This window comes from Lepidochelys olivacea (assembly GCF_965140295.1).
Source record: "Lepidochelys olivacea isolate rLepOli2 genome assembly, chromosome: 9".
NCBI lineage: Eukaryota > Metazoa > Chordata > Testudines > Cheloniidae > Lepidochelys > Lepidochelys olivacea.
The window spans coordinates 2,754,960-2,773,171 of record NC_140419.1 but is presented as its reverse complement, the minus strand read 5'-3'; positions in this window follow the sequence as shown (position 1 = coordinate 2,773,171).

The following is an 18,212-nucleotide window of genomic DNA, read 5'->3' as shown; positions in this document are numbered from 1 at the left end:
ACCTTGTCAGTTCACCTCTGGCGCCCCATAACCAGCGCATACCACGTGGCAGCCTCTCCCCCCTGTCCAGCAAACAGAGCAGATGCCAGGGTGGTCTTGTATTATTATTAGGTCATCAAAACCAAATCACTTGCATGCAACACAGACAGCCACTTCTTTCTTAGTAGGTTTCAGAGTAACAGCCCTGTTAGTCTGCCTTCGCAAAAAGAAAAGGAGGACTTATGGCACCTTAGAGACTAACCAATTTATTTGAGCAGAAGCTTTCCTGAGCTACAGCAAAGGATCTGAATGAGTCCCTGCACACAAAAGTTTAAGAGTTGCATGCAAAAAATATATATATATACAAAAAATCTGATGTACATGTGCAAGATAGGGCTCTGTGGATGTAAATGTAAGAATATGCAAAACCCTGGCTTATGCATGACCTTCTTTCAACATATAGGTTGTACGCATGTGCAATTCTGTACATGGGTTTTAAAAAGAAAATTGGACCAGAACATTCACTGGTTTCAGAGTAACAGCCGTGTTAGTCTATATTTGCAAAAAGAAAAGGAGGACTTGTGTGTATAAAAAGATCTTCTACACTTTCCACGCGTGCATCCGAGGAAGCGAGCGGCAGCTCACGAAAGCTCACGCTCAAATAAATTTTGTTAGTCTCTAAGGTGCCACAAGTAGAACATTCACTGAGGTTCAGCCCAGAAGTGGCCGTTATGATCAACTAATCTGGCCCTCTGCATGGCCCAGACCAGAGTATTTCACCAAGTAATTCCTGGATCTAGCCTATGGCTTCTAGTTGAGCTGGAGCAGATCTCGCAGAAAGACATCCAACCTTCACCTGAAAACTCCAAGTGGTGGAGAACCCACCACAGCTCCAGAGAAGCTCTTCCGATGGTTAATTACCATCACTGTTAAAAATTGATACCTTATTTCTACTCTGAATGTATCTAACTTCAGCATCCAACCATTGGATCATGCTCCATCTTTGTCTGCTAAATGAAGGAGCCCTCTACTACTGGCAGAAGCATTCTCCCAGTGGAAATCCTTGTAGACTGTATCATATCACTTCAGCCTTCTCTTGGATAAACTGAATAGATTACGATCCATCCATTTCTCTAGGAGAATGGTTTTCCAGGCATTGACTCAGTCTTGTAACTTTTTGCTGAACCCTTTCCAATGTTTAAACTTTTTTTTTTTTGGAGGGGGGGGCGCATGGCCATTGGAACTGGACAGAATAGTCTAGAAATGATCTCACTCATGCTGTATACAGAAGCAACAGCACCTCCTTACTCCTAGTGGATAGCCCCTGCTTATCCTGGACATTCATCCAAGGGTCATGTTTGCCCTTTCAGCTCCAGCATTGCACTGGGTGCACATGTTCAGCTGGTTATCAGTCATGACCCCTAAGTCCTTTACAGAGTCACCGCTTTCCAGGAAACAGTCCCCCATCTTATAAGTGGGACCTACATTTGTTTTCCCTAGATGTCTAACCTTGTATTTGGCTATTAAAATGGATGGTGTTCAAGTGAACCCAGCTTGCCATGGGATCCAGATCACTCTTTAAAATTGACCTTGTCCTTATCAATGTTAACCACTCCACCAATTTTTGTGTCACCTGCAAACTTTACCAGCAATTATGTTCTTTTGGGCCAAGAACAGAGCCCATTGGATGGGGCTGACCCATTTAAAATTCCTTTTTCAGATCTACCAGTTAGCTAGTTTTTAGTCCATTTAATATGTTCTACCTTGATTTTGTATAGTGCTAATTTTTAAATTAAATTGTGGTGTGGTACTAGCCAAATGCCTTCCAGGAGTCTTAAGTAGATTATGTCAACACTGCTACTTTTATCAGCCAAGCTTGTGATTTCACCAAAAAGTGAAATCAATTTGGTTTCCTTTAATTGTTTACTCATTGAACCCAGATCACCTTTTCCATGAGTTTGCCCAGGATCAATGTCAGGCTAACCTGCCTATAGTTTCCTGGGTCATCCTGTTTACCTTTGAAATATTGACACAATAGTTGCTTCTTTTTCAAGTCCTCTCTGGACCTTTCCTATGGAAAAAATTACATCAAAGGCTCTGAGAGCTCCTCAGTACAGCTAGCTATTGAAAAAATTTCCTGTCCCAAATACTGACCGTTAAAATCTCAAAACTTTTCATTAACTGAAAATCCAAAACGTTTTCTGTTCAACTTCAAGTCAATCAGAATGTTTTATTTCAGTAATTACAAAACACGGTGTTTAAGATTTGATCTTTTTCTTTTTATTAGTCTTATTTTCAGTCTACATGTTCTAAAACCTTTGAATAAAAAGTTGTTTAGACTCAAAACCCCCCAAAAAATTATTTTGAAAATGTTGAAATGGGATGTTTTTGGCAATTTCTATATTTGTCTTCCCAATAATTTTCTGAGTCATGACATTTGTTGAAACTGAACCCACTTCAACAAACCAGCATTTGGGGGGCCAAAAAAAAGCCCCCTCATTTTTTAATCCCTTATTTTCAGGTCAAAAATTCCTGACCAGTTCTACACTTCAGTCAATTCTTTTAAAACTCTTGGGTTCAAGTTATTCAGTCCTGCAGATTTAAAAATGTTTAATTGTAGGAGTAGCTGTTTATCACTTTCCCTAGTTATCTTTACGTGCATGCTTTTAGCAATAATGCTTAGTACTCCGATGCTATGGTAATGGACATCATGTATGTACCGAGGCAAATAGATAAATGGGTATGTTACACTGTCATAATAGTACATATTGATAATAAGTGAACATTAACCTGCACTTGAAGAATAAAGGCTCAGTTCAGGAAAGCATTTGAGCACATGCTTAAGTCTCATTGACTTAAATTTAAGCATCTGCTTAAGTGTTTTCCTGAACTGGGCTTAAATGAACTAAATACAGATTTTGTCCTGAAATGTGACCCATGTGGGAAGGGCCCCTCTGGAGCCCGAATGACTATAATAGAACTCTGCGAGGGAGTAAACATCTGGGCACAGATGCTCAGGTGGCGTACATTGTCATGGAGCTAGGACCTTTGACACCATTTGAGAATCTGGCCCCTGCCCATCACACTGTATTAACCATCTTTTTATTGTTATTATCTTCGTTCACTTTCTTTCTCATTTGCAAAATTCAGTCAGTCATTCACAATAGGGGTTGGCTACTTTCTTCTGCAGTAACATTTTAAGGTTCCATGTTTTGTCTTACTTATATTTCATGTTTATTCTTCTTCTCACTGTCCTTCCCGTATATTTTAAAGGGGGAAACTTTAGGCATTCCTAGCTGTTGGCTTTCATGTGTGTTTCCAAATATTTTTAATTTGTGTATATAGGCACTCGGATTTATTTTTAAATGGTAAACTTCAATCATTTCCCACTCCATCATTCTGTTGCACAATTTAGGCCCCAGTCCTGCATAGACTTACACACAGGCTTCAATTTAAGCACTGTAAATAGTCCCTGTCAAGGTTCCTCCCCCACTCTGAACTCTAGGGTACAGATGTGGGGACCTGCATGAAAAACCTCCTAAGCTTATCTTTACCAGCTTAGGTCAAAACTTCCCCAAGGTACAAAATATTACACCTTGGACAGGCCGCTACCACCACCAAACTAATACTGGTTACTGGGGAAGAGCTGTTTGGACGCGTCCTTCCCCCCAAAATACTTCCCAAAACCTTGCACCCCACTTCCTGGACAAGGTTTGGTAAAAAGCCTCACCAATTTGTCTAGGTGACTACAGACCCAGACCCTTGGATCTTAAGAACAATGAACAATCCTCCCAACACTTGCACCCCCCCTTTCCTGGGAAATGTTGGATAAAAAGCCTCACCAATTTGCATAGGTGACCACAAACCCAAACCCTTGGATCTGAGAACAATGAAAAAGCATTCAGTGTTTTACAAGAAGACTTTTAATAAAAAATAGAAGTAAATAGAAATAAAGAAATCCCCCCTGTAAAATCAGGATGGTATATATCTTACAGGGTAATTAGATTCAAAAACATAGAGAACCCCTCTAGGCAAAACCTTAAGTTACAAAAAAGATACACAGACAGAAATAGTTATTCTATTCAGCACAATTCTTTTCTCAGCCATTTAAAGAAATCATAATCTAACACATACCTAGCTAGATTACTTACTAAAAGTTCTAAGACTCCATTCCTGTTCTGTCCCCGGCCAAGAGGACTACAGACAGACACAGACCCTTTGTTTCTCTCCCTCCTCCCAGCTTTTGAAAGTATCTTGTCTCCTCATTGGTCATTTTGGTCAGGTGCCAGCGAGGTTACCTTTAGCTTCTTAACCCTTTACAGGTGAGAGGAGCTTTCCCCTGGCCAGGAGGGATTTCAAAGGGGTTTACCCTTCCCTTTATATTTATGACAGTCCCATTCAGTCAACATCAATGGGATGACCCACAGTGCATAAAGCTAAGCAGATTCATAAGCCTGTACAGAACCAGAAGCATGAGAACTGCAGAAAGGAGAAGAAAAACTCCAGATTATTCACAAAAGTCCAGAACCAAAAAATAAAGTTAAAGTTGGTGCAAACAAAGCACACAAAGACAAAAATGGTATTTTCTTACAATATTTTATTCTATGGTTATTTATTTAGTTTGATTTATAGATACATTCATAAGAAGGAGCACCTCTCTTTAGCACTAAGCACATTTTAAATATACAGTTACAATCACTGCTCTCATATGCTCACTGAAAAGCAAAGTATCATGGAAAATTAAACACAATGAGAGAGTTTGGTGGATATAGCCCAAAGCTGCTGAAACCAGGTGTGTTGAAAGCTTGTCCCTTTCACCAACAGAAGTTGGTCCATTAAAAGATATTATCTTTCACCTTGGCTCTTCCACTGCAATAGGCATCTGCATTGCTTGGTTTTATAAGAAATTTTGAATCTCTCATTTTCAGGTGACCTGAAAAGGATAAAGCTGGATTGTGTCTTACCTGGCTTCTTGATGAAGCTTAAGGAAGGCCTCAAGGATTTTTCCTGCTTGTTTTTTACCTTACAAATATCTAGAATATCAAGCCTCGTCTTCAGTTTTGCTGGAGATCGACTTGGAGGACCTAGAGATGTGGATTGGGAGTTCTCTCAGCCCTTAACTGAAAGGAAGAGAGACCTGAATCTTTAACTCCTGAGTATTTCTTTCATCTGGGTTAAATTGTTGTTTACAAGAATTATGAGTTCTAAACAGTCAATTAAAAAACCACTCATTTTTCAGTCTCCAACAACCGCGTTTCTCTTGCTTGGCATCTCTCATGTCACATTCCTACTCTTAGTTCTTCAGTCAACCAGAATAACTTCCCGCAACCAGAATAGATAAGACCTACATTTTTAATGTAAATAAAAAAAAGAAAACAAAACATAAAAGCCGCCTCCTTCTGCAAAACACACCCACCTTCTTCATATATACAACGAGGCAAGTACAAGGGAACAGATCCATTGTTTTATTTTTTTCATTTGCAGGTCACCTTTCAAGGTCCTTATCAGCACAAAATAATCTGAAACTGTTACTGCCTGATTTTAGACCAGCATCCTGCATTAAAATATTATGCTGCCTTGCATCTCCAGCCCCTCGCGAAAGTCAGATGTGTATCCCGTGCAGCTTCCTGAGTCAGCAAGAGTCTAAATAAAAAGATACATACATTTGTATGTATCTTTACAGCACAAAGCTGTTCAAACCACCAAAGGACAGAATGCTGCAGTATTCCCACAGATTCAGCAAAATGGCTGTCCCACCGGGCTACTTCTCCGCGAATTCCCAAAAGGGAGACAGGACGGGGAGGGAATATCTTTTATTGGACCAAGTTCTGTCGGTGAGAGAGACAAGCTTTTGAGCTACAAAAGGGTCTGGCTAATATGCTGGTCTCTAAAATCCTGGGACCAAACACTGCTACAACTACACTGCATTCCCAGAAGGGAAACCCTTTCCCCACCCCTGCGCTTCCATAGTTTGCTGGATGGGGATGAATTTAGTTCTTGTGAAAGGTGCCGGATTGCCAGTGCTGGAGAAGGGGATCCAGGAAACGGGTGTCACGTGCTCGGCAGTAGTTCAAAATCATCTCTAGTGTCTCACTAATGTGCCCTCATCTCCGGACTTGCAGAGTCAGGATAGTTGAGCCCTGGGCCTCTCTGTCCACATTGCCTAGGACGGGCCAGTTGTGGTGGTTTTGCAAGGCGTGCACTTGTCCAGTAGGACCTTGCCTGAGCCCCACTAACCTCATTTCATAGATCAGCCATCAGAAGATTTGCCTTTAGTATTTGGATTACAGTAGTGTCTAGAGGTCCCCAGCCAAGAGCAGCACCATCCTGTGCTAGGCATGTACAGCTCCAGGGAGAGAGAGTCCCTGCTCTGAAGAGCTGGCAGCCTAAACAAACCAGACAGGACAAGGATGTGAAACAGACACACAGAGGGGAAGTGACTTGCCCAGGCAGCCCCAGCAGGTCAGTGGCAGAACTGGGAATACAGCCCAGGTCTCCAGATTCCCTGACTAGTGCTCTATCCACTAGACCATGCTGCTGGCAGCCAATGCTGGGCGCTATGGCCTGGGGCTGCGAGGTGGAGGCCCCCGGCCCCTCTAATCCCATGCAAAGCTAATGTTTGGAGTTCAGGTCGAAGGTGATGGTGATGGCTCAGCTCTCCCAGCTGCGGTGGGCGTGCCATAGACAGGCAGTCATTTGGACATGGCGGGTGGAGACAGCTGGCCACAAAAAGCAGATCTGATGCTTGTCCGTGGTTTCTTAGCTGACAAACTCCTGCCCACCTGTTAAAGTGGCACTGCACCGGCTTAGCAGGAGGTATGCCAGTTTCCCTAGGGCATAGGTGCCAGCCAAGCTCAGAGGGGTAGTCTGTATAACAATGCAAGTGCTATTTCTTCTGCAGGATGCCCGTTCCTCTGTGGCCGCAGCAAAACCTGGTGCCTCCTAACCTCACCATTTGACACTTTACATGCACAGAAAAGTCCCTTGACACTGCTGAAAAGGAAGGTGGTCGGTTTGCCGGAGCCTGACCATGCCAGAGAAACAGGCTGCAGAGCTATCCAGCTCTGGCAAGGCTACAGTGCTCGTCAGGCTCTAAAGGTGCAGCTGCCAGGGGCGGCCACGGCAGACTATATTGTTGGAGGGACAAGTTCAAATGACAGGAAAGAGCTCCACTGAGCAGCTGGTGCAGATGTTGGAACCAGACTGCTCAGTGGCAGGATGCTCGCAGCTGAGCAATGGCTATGTATGAGTCTGCATGAGAAACAAGCAGAACCAGAGTGCAGAAGAGGCATCCTCTGTTGTTTCATGATAGCTAAACCGACACAGCGAGGCATCGTCCTTGCAAGTCCTCGAGCAGGACACAGCAAGAGCACCAGGCAATTGTGTTCAACCCTGAATGTGAGGAGAGACTGCACAAGTCAGGCCAGGCACAGTCCTACATGGCAGGCAAAAAGGTGCAGAGAGGGCACCTGGGCACAATATGTCCTGCCCTCCCTTTCAAACAAGGGTACTGTTAACTTCAGGACCTCTGACACACACACACACACACACTCACACTCTCTCTCTCATATCCTAAGCCATTTATGGTACTACAGATTGAAACACCAGGAAGTTATTAGTACCCATCAGTCTGGCCATATTCTGTGGGGAAGCACACGGGAGGAGGGAGACGTCTCGACTTGCTCGGAGATATTGTTCCCTCTGCAGGGCTGGGATGCAGCCAGCACTTAGGACTTGACTTTTTGGGCAAGTCACAGGAGAAACCTGGGTCCCTGAATCATGTTTAGTCTCTAGAGAAGTCCACATCTTGCAATTGACCTGTTTCCTGCGTAGAGTCCTAATTTGGAGTCGGAGCGGAGTGGGGAGAGGGCTTGGTCTCCTTGCACATCTGGTAGGAAAGATATTTAAGAACCAGCCAGAGCATCTGCAACCCGCTGTTCCCACACGGGCCTGTGTTTGAACAGGCAGATGAGCTCAAAACATGTGACATTTATTTATTGACGTATAACGGGTGTCCATCATCTCAGCACCTGGGTACCTGGGTTAATTTTTTAAAACTATTAAATAACTGTAGGCCGAAAGCATACATGGCCCAAACCAGATCCAACCCCTTTACCCCCCACCCCAGATATTATGGGAGTTTGTATTTGTAACCCTAACTCTGACATCTCAGCTGGCCCCCTATCTATACAGAAATTGCCTAACCAACCCCGCAGATCTGAACACATCCAAATCTTTGGGGAAGTTCAGCTCCTGACTGGAACTAGCGGCTAGTCACAAATACAGGAGAATCCTGAATTGGTCTCGAGGTCAATCGAAACCTTGAGCGACCGTAGCTGCCTCTGACAATGTGCTCTGTAGGTCAGCAAGCTTGCGTTCTGTCTGACTGATGCGGAGCAAATGGTATTCATCTGCAGAGGGGAGTTCAAGGGAGCTCAGCACTGGGCTAACTCAGCTCCCACCAAAGCCAAAACTCCCATTGGGAGCAGAGGTAGGCCAGTGCAAAGGGCTTTGGAAAGTTCTACCCCTGAGCTCCAGAGCATCTGTTCTTTGGGAATTAAGAGTAAGAGCAACCTAGTGGTGGCAGCCAACCCAACAGACTTCTCGGAGGCAGAGAAAAGCAAAACTTGGCTCCTGCACCACACAGGTCTTTGTGGATGGTACCCAACAGCATGAGCAACACTCAGGCATGAGCAGTAGCCAGAGCAAGAAGTTACAAGGAACAGGCTATGGCAGTCCAGCAGGGAAAGGGAAGAGCTCCAACATGGTTAAACAACTAGGAAGCAGTAAGTGGACAGAGAATAGAACGAGTACTTAACATATACAGTATACGGCTAAGGTTTGGATACCAAACGTGCTCTTCAGAGCCAAAAATATTTAATAGCTTAAGGAGGGAAAACCTCACTTACACAGAAGCTTCAGATCAGGAAGAGGAAATAAATGGCAAAATCAAAATACCAAAAATCTCACAGCCCGCCAATGTCATGCCCTGACCTCACACGAATAACATCTAGAAGGAGAGCAATCACTATTCAGAGCCAAAATGTTTTACAAAGACCAAAGAGCACCACAACCTTTGAACCAAGGACATAATCAATTCCATTAAAGCACACTTCGCAATGAAGTGGCATCAAGGTTATTCCGAAAATATTCTTAAAGGGGAAAAATACTAACTGTGGAGTCATCACTGAACAAAAAATATTTGTTGACCATAATTCAACAAAAATTGAAGGAGGAAGACTGGGAAGGGAGGAAACTATCACCGGATTGACTCCTGGAGTAAGGTGCTGTTCAGTGAATGCATGTGCCAGAACTGGGACTCAAGCAAACTTCAGGCAATTCCTATAATTCATTTTATTTGTGAACATATGTACAAAGACAAATCTGTTTGCATGAATGTTTTTGTGAATAAAACTAATAATGGCTTCATGAAGAGAGAAGGTATGTAATTCACTGACTGGATCACAAAAAAACGCTCACCAGAATTTATCTGGCTCTGGCTTTCACCATCGGTGGAAGCGGAACTTGGCCATATAACTCCAAACTCCACAATGCTGGATGGAGCTCCAGCATCAACCAGGGGGCCTTAGCAAGTGGTTTCCCAGAATAGTCGAAACTCCACCCCTCTACTCACGATTGTTAATGCTCGCTAGGCTGGAACAAAAGGAGTGCATTAGGTAGTCACTTAAGGCTTGAACCAATTCCCATTGAAATCCATGAGAATGTGTTCCATCACTGTTAATGGCAGTTGGATCTGACCCATAAGGCCCAGTCCTGCAAAGTTTTGGATAGATCCTTCAAGGTGCTGAGCACCCTCATCTCCCATTGAAGTTAGTGGGAATCGGGGTGCTCAGTTCCTTGCAGGGTCAGCCCCTGGGTCCTTTGGGATCCATCGTACATTTGTACCTAATCACAATTTAATGCGTAACTTTATGCCAACTATTTTGCTGTGATTCTATTGAGTGCTCTTTGTCAGAGATATGAGTGGTCAGAAGCATCCTGGCAAGCAGAAGTCAGATGCTTTTATGCAGAAGAGATGCAATCTGGATATAAGCCAGTGGACAGATCTATTTCAGAGAAACCCCTTTTGACTTGATAAAGAAAATAAAGTTAATTACTTCAGCACAGCAAATCAACTTGCTCTTCCAAAAACAGAATAAAAAGGAATATGGCAGGAGAGAGACTGCAAGGAAATTCAGCTAGCAAATGACATGGATCACCTATGGCAACAGATCATCCCAATCAAAGGCCATGTAACTGGACAGCCAATTCTTAAAAAACCTATTACCTTCTTCTCCTTCCTGTGATAAAGAGCTATTAGTTCATCATTAGTTCAGTCCTCGGGGGTTAATAATACAAGCTGCTTCTGCTTTTAGTGCAGGGGAAAGATGGCAGATTCACATCCCGGCCAAAGTCATCAGAGGCAAGCGTCTCCACCCCGATGCGTACCTTAATCCTAACCTGGAGGGGCCATTCCGAGAGGAGAAAGGGGAGCTCAGATTTCTAGGGTGGCCAGAGGAAGACTTACTTTTCAGTGAGACAGCCATTCAGAGTGCCAATTTCCCAAAGCCATCAGCTGGTACAAGCTCTGCATCACGGCTGATCAAGAGTAAATTACAGATGAGGACGTAGGAGTGAGAGGTTCTTTGTCCCATCTCCAGAGCCTGCTGCACTCTTCTCCACACGGCTGCGTCTCTGAACTGAGTGATTAATGCAGCACTTTCAAAAATGTTATATGTGAGAAATTAACAAATGCAACAAAGCCCACAAGTAGAGCCAGTTGTTCTTAATAAGAGTGAGGATCTCCCATACCCAGTGAATTGGGTTCAGGTGAGGATTCGGAGCTATTGCAAGCAGAACCTCCAAATCTGTTGAGATTTGCCCACCAAACGGGGATGGGTGACCACCTTCTGCCTAATTTCAAACCCCACTAAGACACCGACTTGACTTGAATGTTATTGGGCTCATGTTTCACTTAGGAGAAATTACGAAACGAGGCTGCAGAACAGAAGAAAAATCCATTGAAAACAAGGTGAGACATGGAGCAGGAAATACAAGGGCAGAATGAAGAACCACCAGGAGTGAAGAAAAGGAGAAAAGAAATAGCCTAATCAAATTAACGCAGTGTGCTGGCTGTACCTAGGGCACACACTTGGGCCAGCCTGACTGATGGGGATTATCCGTCTATCCCTGTTAAATAGCAGTGGGTTCCCTTGAATGAGTGAGACATTTGCCCTTCCTTTGTTAAGTTAGGCCCTGGTCCTGAAACTCGTTTAAACACAAACCTAACTCTAAGCATACGAGTAGCTCCACTGACATCCACAGCTTTACTCACATGTTTCTAGTTCAGCATGAGCTTGGCTCAGTGAGGGACTGAGTCCCAGTGGAGAACACATGGGCTGAAAGTTACAGGGGGAAGGAAGCTCGGGCTGTGAACTCAGGCTAGCTTTGCACACCCAGCAGGGAGCCCGTGACAGCAGGAAATCCTCAGGCTCCAGGCAGTTTATCCATCCCAGATACGAAAAGCTGTGGCTGTAGACTTGGGACTCAAGTCTTGCTAAGGTTACTGGCAGAGGCAGACACACAGCTCCTTGGCTGAGGCTAAGAAGTTCACAGCGCGACCCAGGAATCAGGGTCCTTCTGGACTGACCATGTGTCGTGCATCTTGTGGCAGTTCCCAGCAACCCAAAGGGGTGACATGGCAGCTGTCGGGATACCCTGAGCACATCGAGGGTGATGCGTAGGAACTTCTACAGTAGCCCTGGAGGAAGCCGCTAAGCTGGGGGGGATTGGCCTCTGGCTGGCTATGCTGATTTTAGGGCCACTGTGTGCTGCTGTTGCAGCCCGAGACCCAAGCAGAACCCCCAAGGCAACCCACAGTGATTTAGGAAACTGGTTTTCTTGGACCAGAGTCTCTCTGTACACAAGCTGGGCTTTTAGAATCATAGAATATCAGGGTTGGAAGGGACCTCAGGAGGTCATCTAGTTCAACCCCCTGCTCAAAGCAGGACCAATCCCCAACTAAATCATCCCAGCCAGGGTTTTGTCAAGCTTGACCTTAAAAACTTCTAAGGAAGGAGATTCCACCCCCTCCCCCCGCCCCGAGAACCCATTCCAGTGCTTCACCACCCTCCTAGTGAAAAAGTTTTTCCTAATATCCAACCTAAACCTCCCCCACTGCAACTTGAGACCATTACTCCTTGTTCTGTCATCTGCTACCACTGAGAACAGTCTAGGTCCATCCTCTTTGGAACCCCCTTTCAGGTAGTTGAAAGCAGCTATCAAATCCCCCCTCATTCTTCTCTTCTGCAGACTAAATAATCCCAGTTCCCTCAACCTCTCCTCATAAGTCATGTCTTCCAGCCCCCTACATCAACACTTACATAGCTAGTGGTCGCTGCAAAGAGCAAAGCGAGACGCCATCTTCACTGATTTATAAAACAATTCCTTGAAGGCCAGCTGACCAGACTATGCCTGGCCCACAGGAATGAGATTTATGGGCAGAGAGCAAATGAGCTCCCTTTCCGGCTATAAAGCAGGAGTTCTGGTGCTAGCTGAGGACTGGGCAAATACTGGGCCAGACTGGAGCTCCCTCTCCATGGAGACAGGGAACCCACTGGATCAAAGTGCATTGTCCCAGAACCTCAGCCTTAGATAACCACATGGGGTAGGGCCATCACCACACACCCTTCTGCACTGCCTGGGGGAGTGCTAAGGTTAATGCTTCCTTCCTCATTGCATCACCCCTACCTTCAGAGACCTGCCCCCAATAAGTTGTTCCACAAAACCATTATAGCAGCAGAGTTGTGGCTTCTGCAGCCACAATGCAGCATTGTGTGTTTGTTACTGTTATTTAGCGTTGGTTTCCGGCAACACTCAGGGTGTGCGAGGTGCTGTACAAACAACAAAGGAGGCATGGTTGCTGTCCTGAAAAGCTTATGACTATGGAGGTGCAGACAAAGGGATGATGAAAGGGAGCAGCTCACCAGTAAAGCATTCTAGGGGGTGCCTGAACATATCAGTGTCATGCAATGACTGGCAACACAATGGTGGTTCTTGGCTGGTTAGGTTGTGGGCCCGAGTGCCAGGGATCCTGGTGGTGCTATCAGCAGTAATAAGAAGTGGGGAAAAGAGGAGGATAGAGGGCTATAGAATAAAGATTTGGGAGTTCGGTTTTCAACATATTACACTTCAGCTGCCATCAAGTCACCAGACGAGTGGCAGGATTAGATGAGAAGGCAGAATTATGAAAATTAATGTTCAAATTGGCTGTGGACATTAGATTCCAGGCAGGTTGTCGGAGCTCTGTGATGTAAGGAGATTTGGGTCCCTGGCTTTGAAAGGTTCTGTGGGGCACTGGTCAGGAATTTTTTTAATGAAATGTTTTCTTCAAATCAGAAAATGCCGATTCAGCAAAATTGTAACAGGTCGCAGGAGTGGGCTGGTTTTGATGAATTTGTTTGGGAAATATTTTTGAAAAAAAGTTTTGAAAAATTGTATAAACTTGGATGTTTAGACATTTTCAAAACAAAAAAAGTATTTTTTTTTTGTTTGAAATGACTATTTTGAAATTTAAGCTAACTACAGTAAAAAAAAATTTAAAGGTCAAAATAGAAACAAAAAGTTTCAAACATGTGAAAACTAAATGTTTCAATTGTCCCCCCCACCCTTTTTTTTTCTTTCTGATTTTCACCATCTTCACAACAACATTCAAGACTGATTTTTTGTCTCAACTCAGGACACGAAAATTTTTCAAAAATCTCAGAATTATCCCAGGATGGGAAAACGATTTCCTGCCAAACTCTGGTTCTGTGTCATATTGCTTGTCCATTGTCTTAGCCATAAGCACCTTCTTATTGTCATCACAGCCTTTGGTTAACTCCTCTGCTTTGATCGCCTTTTACATACAGATGCTTCAATGTTGAGAGAGGAAACCTCTTAAGAAACCATGCAAATGATCAGTGATTATCTGTTGCTCTAATGGTGGAGAGTCCCTAACTAAAAGCAAAACAAAACTGTACTGGAAAGAATGGGATACTTCAAAAGTGGGCACTTCACATTGGTTGCACTTCCATAACTCCTGCCAGCTGAGGATCTCAACACATTTGAGGCACTGATCTTCCCCAGCCTTGTATCCCATTCTCCCAGAGTAGGTCAGTAGTCTTTAGCGCAGGTTGACCCAGTGGGTCAACTTTTCACCAGACCCTGATTTAGCCTGTGTGCCCTTTGCAAGGCATGAAAATAGGTTAGTTAACAGCATAAATACTAGCTACCCAATTTCTCTACACAAGTGTCCATCTGGGCTGGAAGTACCACACACACAATCCTACACTGCATTCTTCTCTTCTCTAGCATTTAGCCAAACGGGTGACTGTAGCAATCATTTGCCATTTGGTCTGTTCCTGTGCAGCCACAAGGGCTCGACGCATCAAGAGTCCAACGTCAGAACAGACTTAATGCACCCAGGTAAGAGGGGGTCGGCTGCTGGGCCACCTCTACCCCTCGGTTGGTGGAATTTTATCCTGGATGTTACAAGCCACCCGGAGAATGGCATTCGCTGGAATGTCTTGTGTCATTCTTGTGACACATCCGAAAAGCATAAGATGCCATCTGCGGACAATGGCCCCAGTAGTCTTTAGACCGGAGCAACCATGAACATCTGCATTACAGATGAAGTTATTCCACTTATTGTCCAATATACGACATTGGCCTTTTGTGTGGAAAGTGTCCAGCTTTGCCCAGTCTGAGCGGCAGAGTCCATGTTTCACAGCTGTACAACAGTACGGGAGCATAGAGCTTGAACAGATCCTGAACTGGTTGTTGTGCTGAGATGATGCTGATTCCACATTCGTTGTAAATGACCCATGGCAAATACTGTGATGCCAATCCAATGGAGAACCTCTGGGTGAGAGTTGGAGGAACTGATGAGTACAGAACCCAAATAGCAAAAGCTGGAGATGAGACTGGAGTTGTGGGTAGACCCGGTCCTAGATTTTGCGGCTTTGTCTTTTGACCACAAAACATGGTGGCTGATGGTAGCCAACTCCTCTTCCATTTGCTGGAGTGCCTCGCAAAACCTGTCAGAGCTCTGTACTAGAAGATCATCATCATCCGCCTAGTCAAGGTGTGAGACAGAGATGACCAATCTTAATGCCTGTGGACCTGACGGAATGCTGCATTATGAGATCCATTGCCCGACGAAAGAGCGCGGGGACTAAGACACAGCCTTGCCTGACACCTCATATTGATTTAAAAGGTGCCGACATCGGATTCCCAAGACGTACCCGGGCAGTGGGTCCGTTCTGCAGTTCACTCATCACTGCACTCTGAACCATGTCTTCCCACACCCATATAGTGGCCCACCTCTAACCTGTGGGCCAAGGTCTTGGAGGCGTAAGAGAAGAATCAGCAGTTTAAAGACTAGCTGGGTATATACGTTCCCTTCCGACCGCATCCCTCCCCATTGTCACAGTTTAATTATACCTAGCGTCCGGCTGTAGCCTTTTCTAAACACTTACGTGGCCCCTTTTCAGGGACAGTTAAATATAAGCACAGGAACAAATAAACAGATTGGGGGGATTCGGAGAGGAGATATTTTTTTCAGCCTGGGATTAGATGGGAACAGGTGACCTGGCCAGCTGCAAGTCATTTAAATCCTGTTAGCCAGACAGCGGGCTCCTCCCTCTGGGCTTTTCACAGTCCCGTTAGTGGAGGATGAGGAGGTGGTGTGGAGATCCCCCCCCGGTGACGTTAGCGGCATCTCTGGCAGCGTGGCTGCCCCAGCATACTGCAGCGAGCACATGGCTACCCAGGTGCATCCTAGAGGCAGGAGCACCATGGTGCCTCCCTGACTCTCAGCATCTGTGTCATGCTCTGCTCTGGCTGCCAACACACATGCCAGCTGTGCGGCTTGTCTCCGCCGTGAGGACGCCTGTCCAGCTGGGATCTGGCTGGGCCCACCAGGCACATCCCCCTCAAAGTCTTTGGGGCAAACTCACTGTGAGCATCCAGGGAGTAACCAGGACAGTCAGTGGGGCGGGGTCCCACTTACCCCAGCAGCGCACATGGCCAGTATGTTGCCATTCTCCCCCTCTCACAGAAGCCCAGACCCAGATTCTTGTTTTCCTGTGGCACCTGGAGTTTGTCCCCCCTTCTCTTTTCCAGGCACTTTTCTTTCCTCACCCAGAGGCAGCATCAGGAAATCTCAGCTTCACAGAATGACTATTCACTTATAAATAGTCCCACAACTGTGTCTGGCAGGTACCTTTGAAAACTCTCTTGGAAACACTAGAATTGGTAACTCAATGTCCAGACTCATTCAGCTACCCAAAGTTTCTCAGCTTCTGCTCCGAGGCATGAGATTAGAACCTCCACTCTCCTCTCTAGTAACAGGGCGTTAAGAAGGCCTGTTTCTTCTCTGCCTGTGGCAGAGGAGGACACTGGCTCCTCATTCATGCTCTTTAGCCCTCCCTGTGCCTGCTGCAGCAACCAGGGGCTTTGCTCTAAGAGATAAACACTAGAGGTGACCTGCACAGCTTTTGGGAAAAAGAAATCTGTTTCTGATCCTAAATCCCTAACAGAATGTGTGTAACTAGAGATGGGGTCAGATCACTAATGGGAACCTAGCTTGAACTTACAGTTACAAATACACTTTAAAACAAAGTATTAGAAAGGGACTTCCCACGTCTGATTTTTCCTGCAGTGGCATCATAAACACCTAAAACAAAATAGGATGTGCCAGAAAATGTACCAGGAACTCTCCGAGGGATGTTTTGAATCCTGCTTTGGCGCTAACCAAGTCATCTTTATGCTAGGACTTAATTTTTCCATGGCCAATGTATATATAGTGTTGTAAAGAACTGGCTAGTATGGCTATCACTGCCCTCCCTGAGATGGAATCAGAACATTTGTGTGTCACAGCATCTATACTGCTAACAGCTAATGGAGATTCTCCTTTAACTCAAAGGGCAGGGAGCTTGTGCTTTCGAAGTAGGACCACCTGGATTCTTTCCTTGCTGCCATGAAGTTCCACATAGCCATTGCATGCAGCACAGCGACGACCAGGAAGCCCCAGGTGGACCCGGGTGGGTTATAATTCATAGATATTTAGGTCAGAAGGGACCATTATGATCATCTAGTCTGACCTCCTGCACAACGCAGGCCACAGAATCTCACCCACCCACTCCTGTGATAAACCTCACCTATGTCTGAGCTATTGAAGTCCTCAAATCGTGGTTTAAAGACTTCAAGGAGCAAAGAATCCTCCAGCAAGTGACCCATGCCCCATGCTACAGAGGAAGGTGAAAAACCTCCAGGGCCTCTTCCAATGAGCCCTGGAGGAAAATTCCTTCCCGACCCCAAATATGGCGATCAGCTGAACCCTGAGCATATGGGCAAGATTCACTGGCCAGATACTACAGAAAATTCTTTCCTGGGTAACTCAGATCCCATCCCATCTAATATCCCATCACAGGCCATTGGGCCTATTTACCATGAATATTTAACTACCAAAACCATGTTATCCCATCATACCATCTCCTCCATAAACTTATCGAGTTTAATCTTAAAGCCAGATAGATATTTTGCCCCCACTGCTTCCCTTGGAATTCTATTCCAAAACTTCACTCCTCTGATGGTTAGAAACCTTCATCTAATTTCAAGTCTAAACTTCCTAGTGGCCAGTTTATATCCATTTGTTCTTGTGTCCACATTGGTACTGAGCTTAAATAATTCCTCTACTTCTCCGGTATTTATCCCTCTGATATATTTATAGAGAGCAATCATATCTCCCCTCAACCATCTTTCAGTTAGGCTAAACAAGCCAAGCTCCTTGAGTCTCCTTTCAATGCTCCATACAATGTACAAACCCACCCTCCCTTTTCAAGGGTTCTATTGATTTCACAGCACACATGCATAAATGATCAAGAAAGCTCAAGGCTAATAAAATGCATCAGGTCAGAAGTACGTATTGGCTTGCTGGCTGAGGAATCACATATAAACACTGGGCATAACTGACAGCTGGGTGCAGAATCTCTCCTAGGGTGCGCTGAGAGATACGATCCCCACTCTCCCGTGCTGAAATATATAAAGGGTCCTGTGCAGTATTCAGGTGGCAGGCCAGTCCAGGGATCTCGACCAGGGAGCAGAATATCTAAGTTCAAGTGTCTAAGCCTCCTGCCCCTGGCAGGCAAAGCAAGGTGTCCCAGTGATGGCATTGGCCCAGCATTCAATTC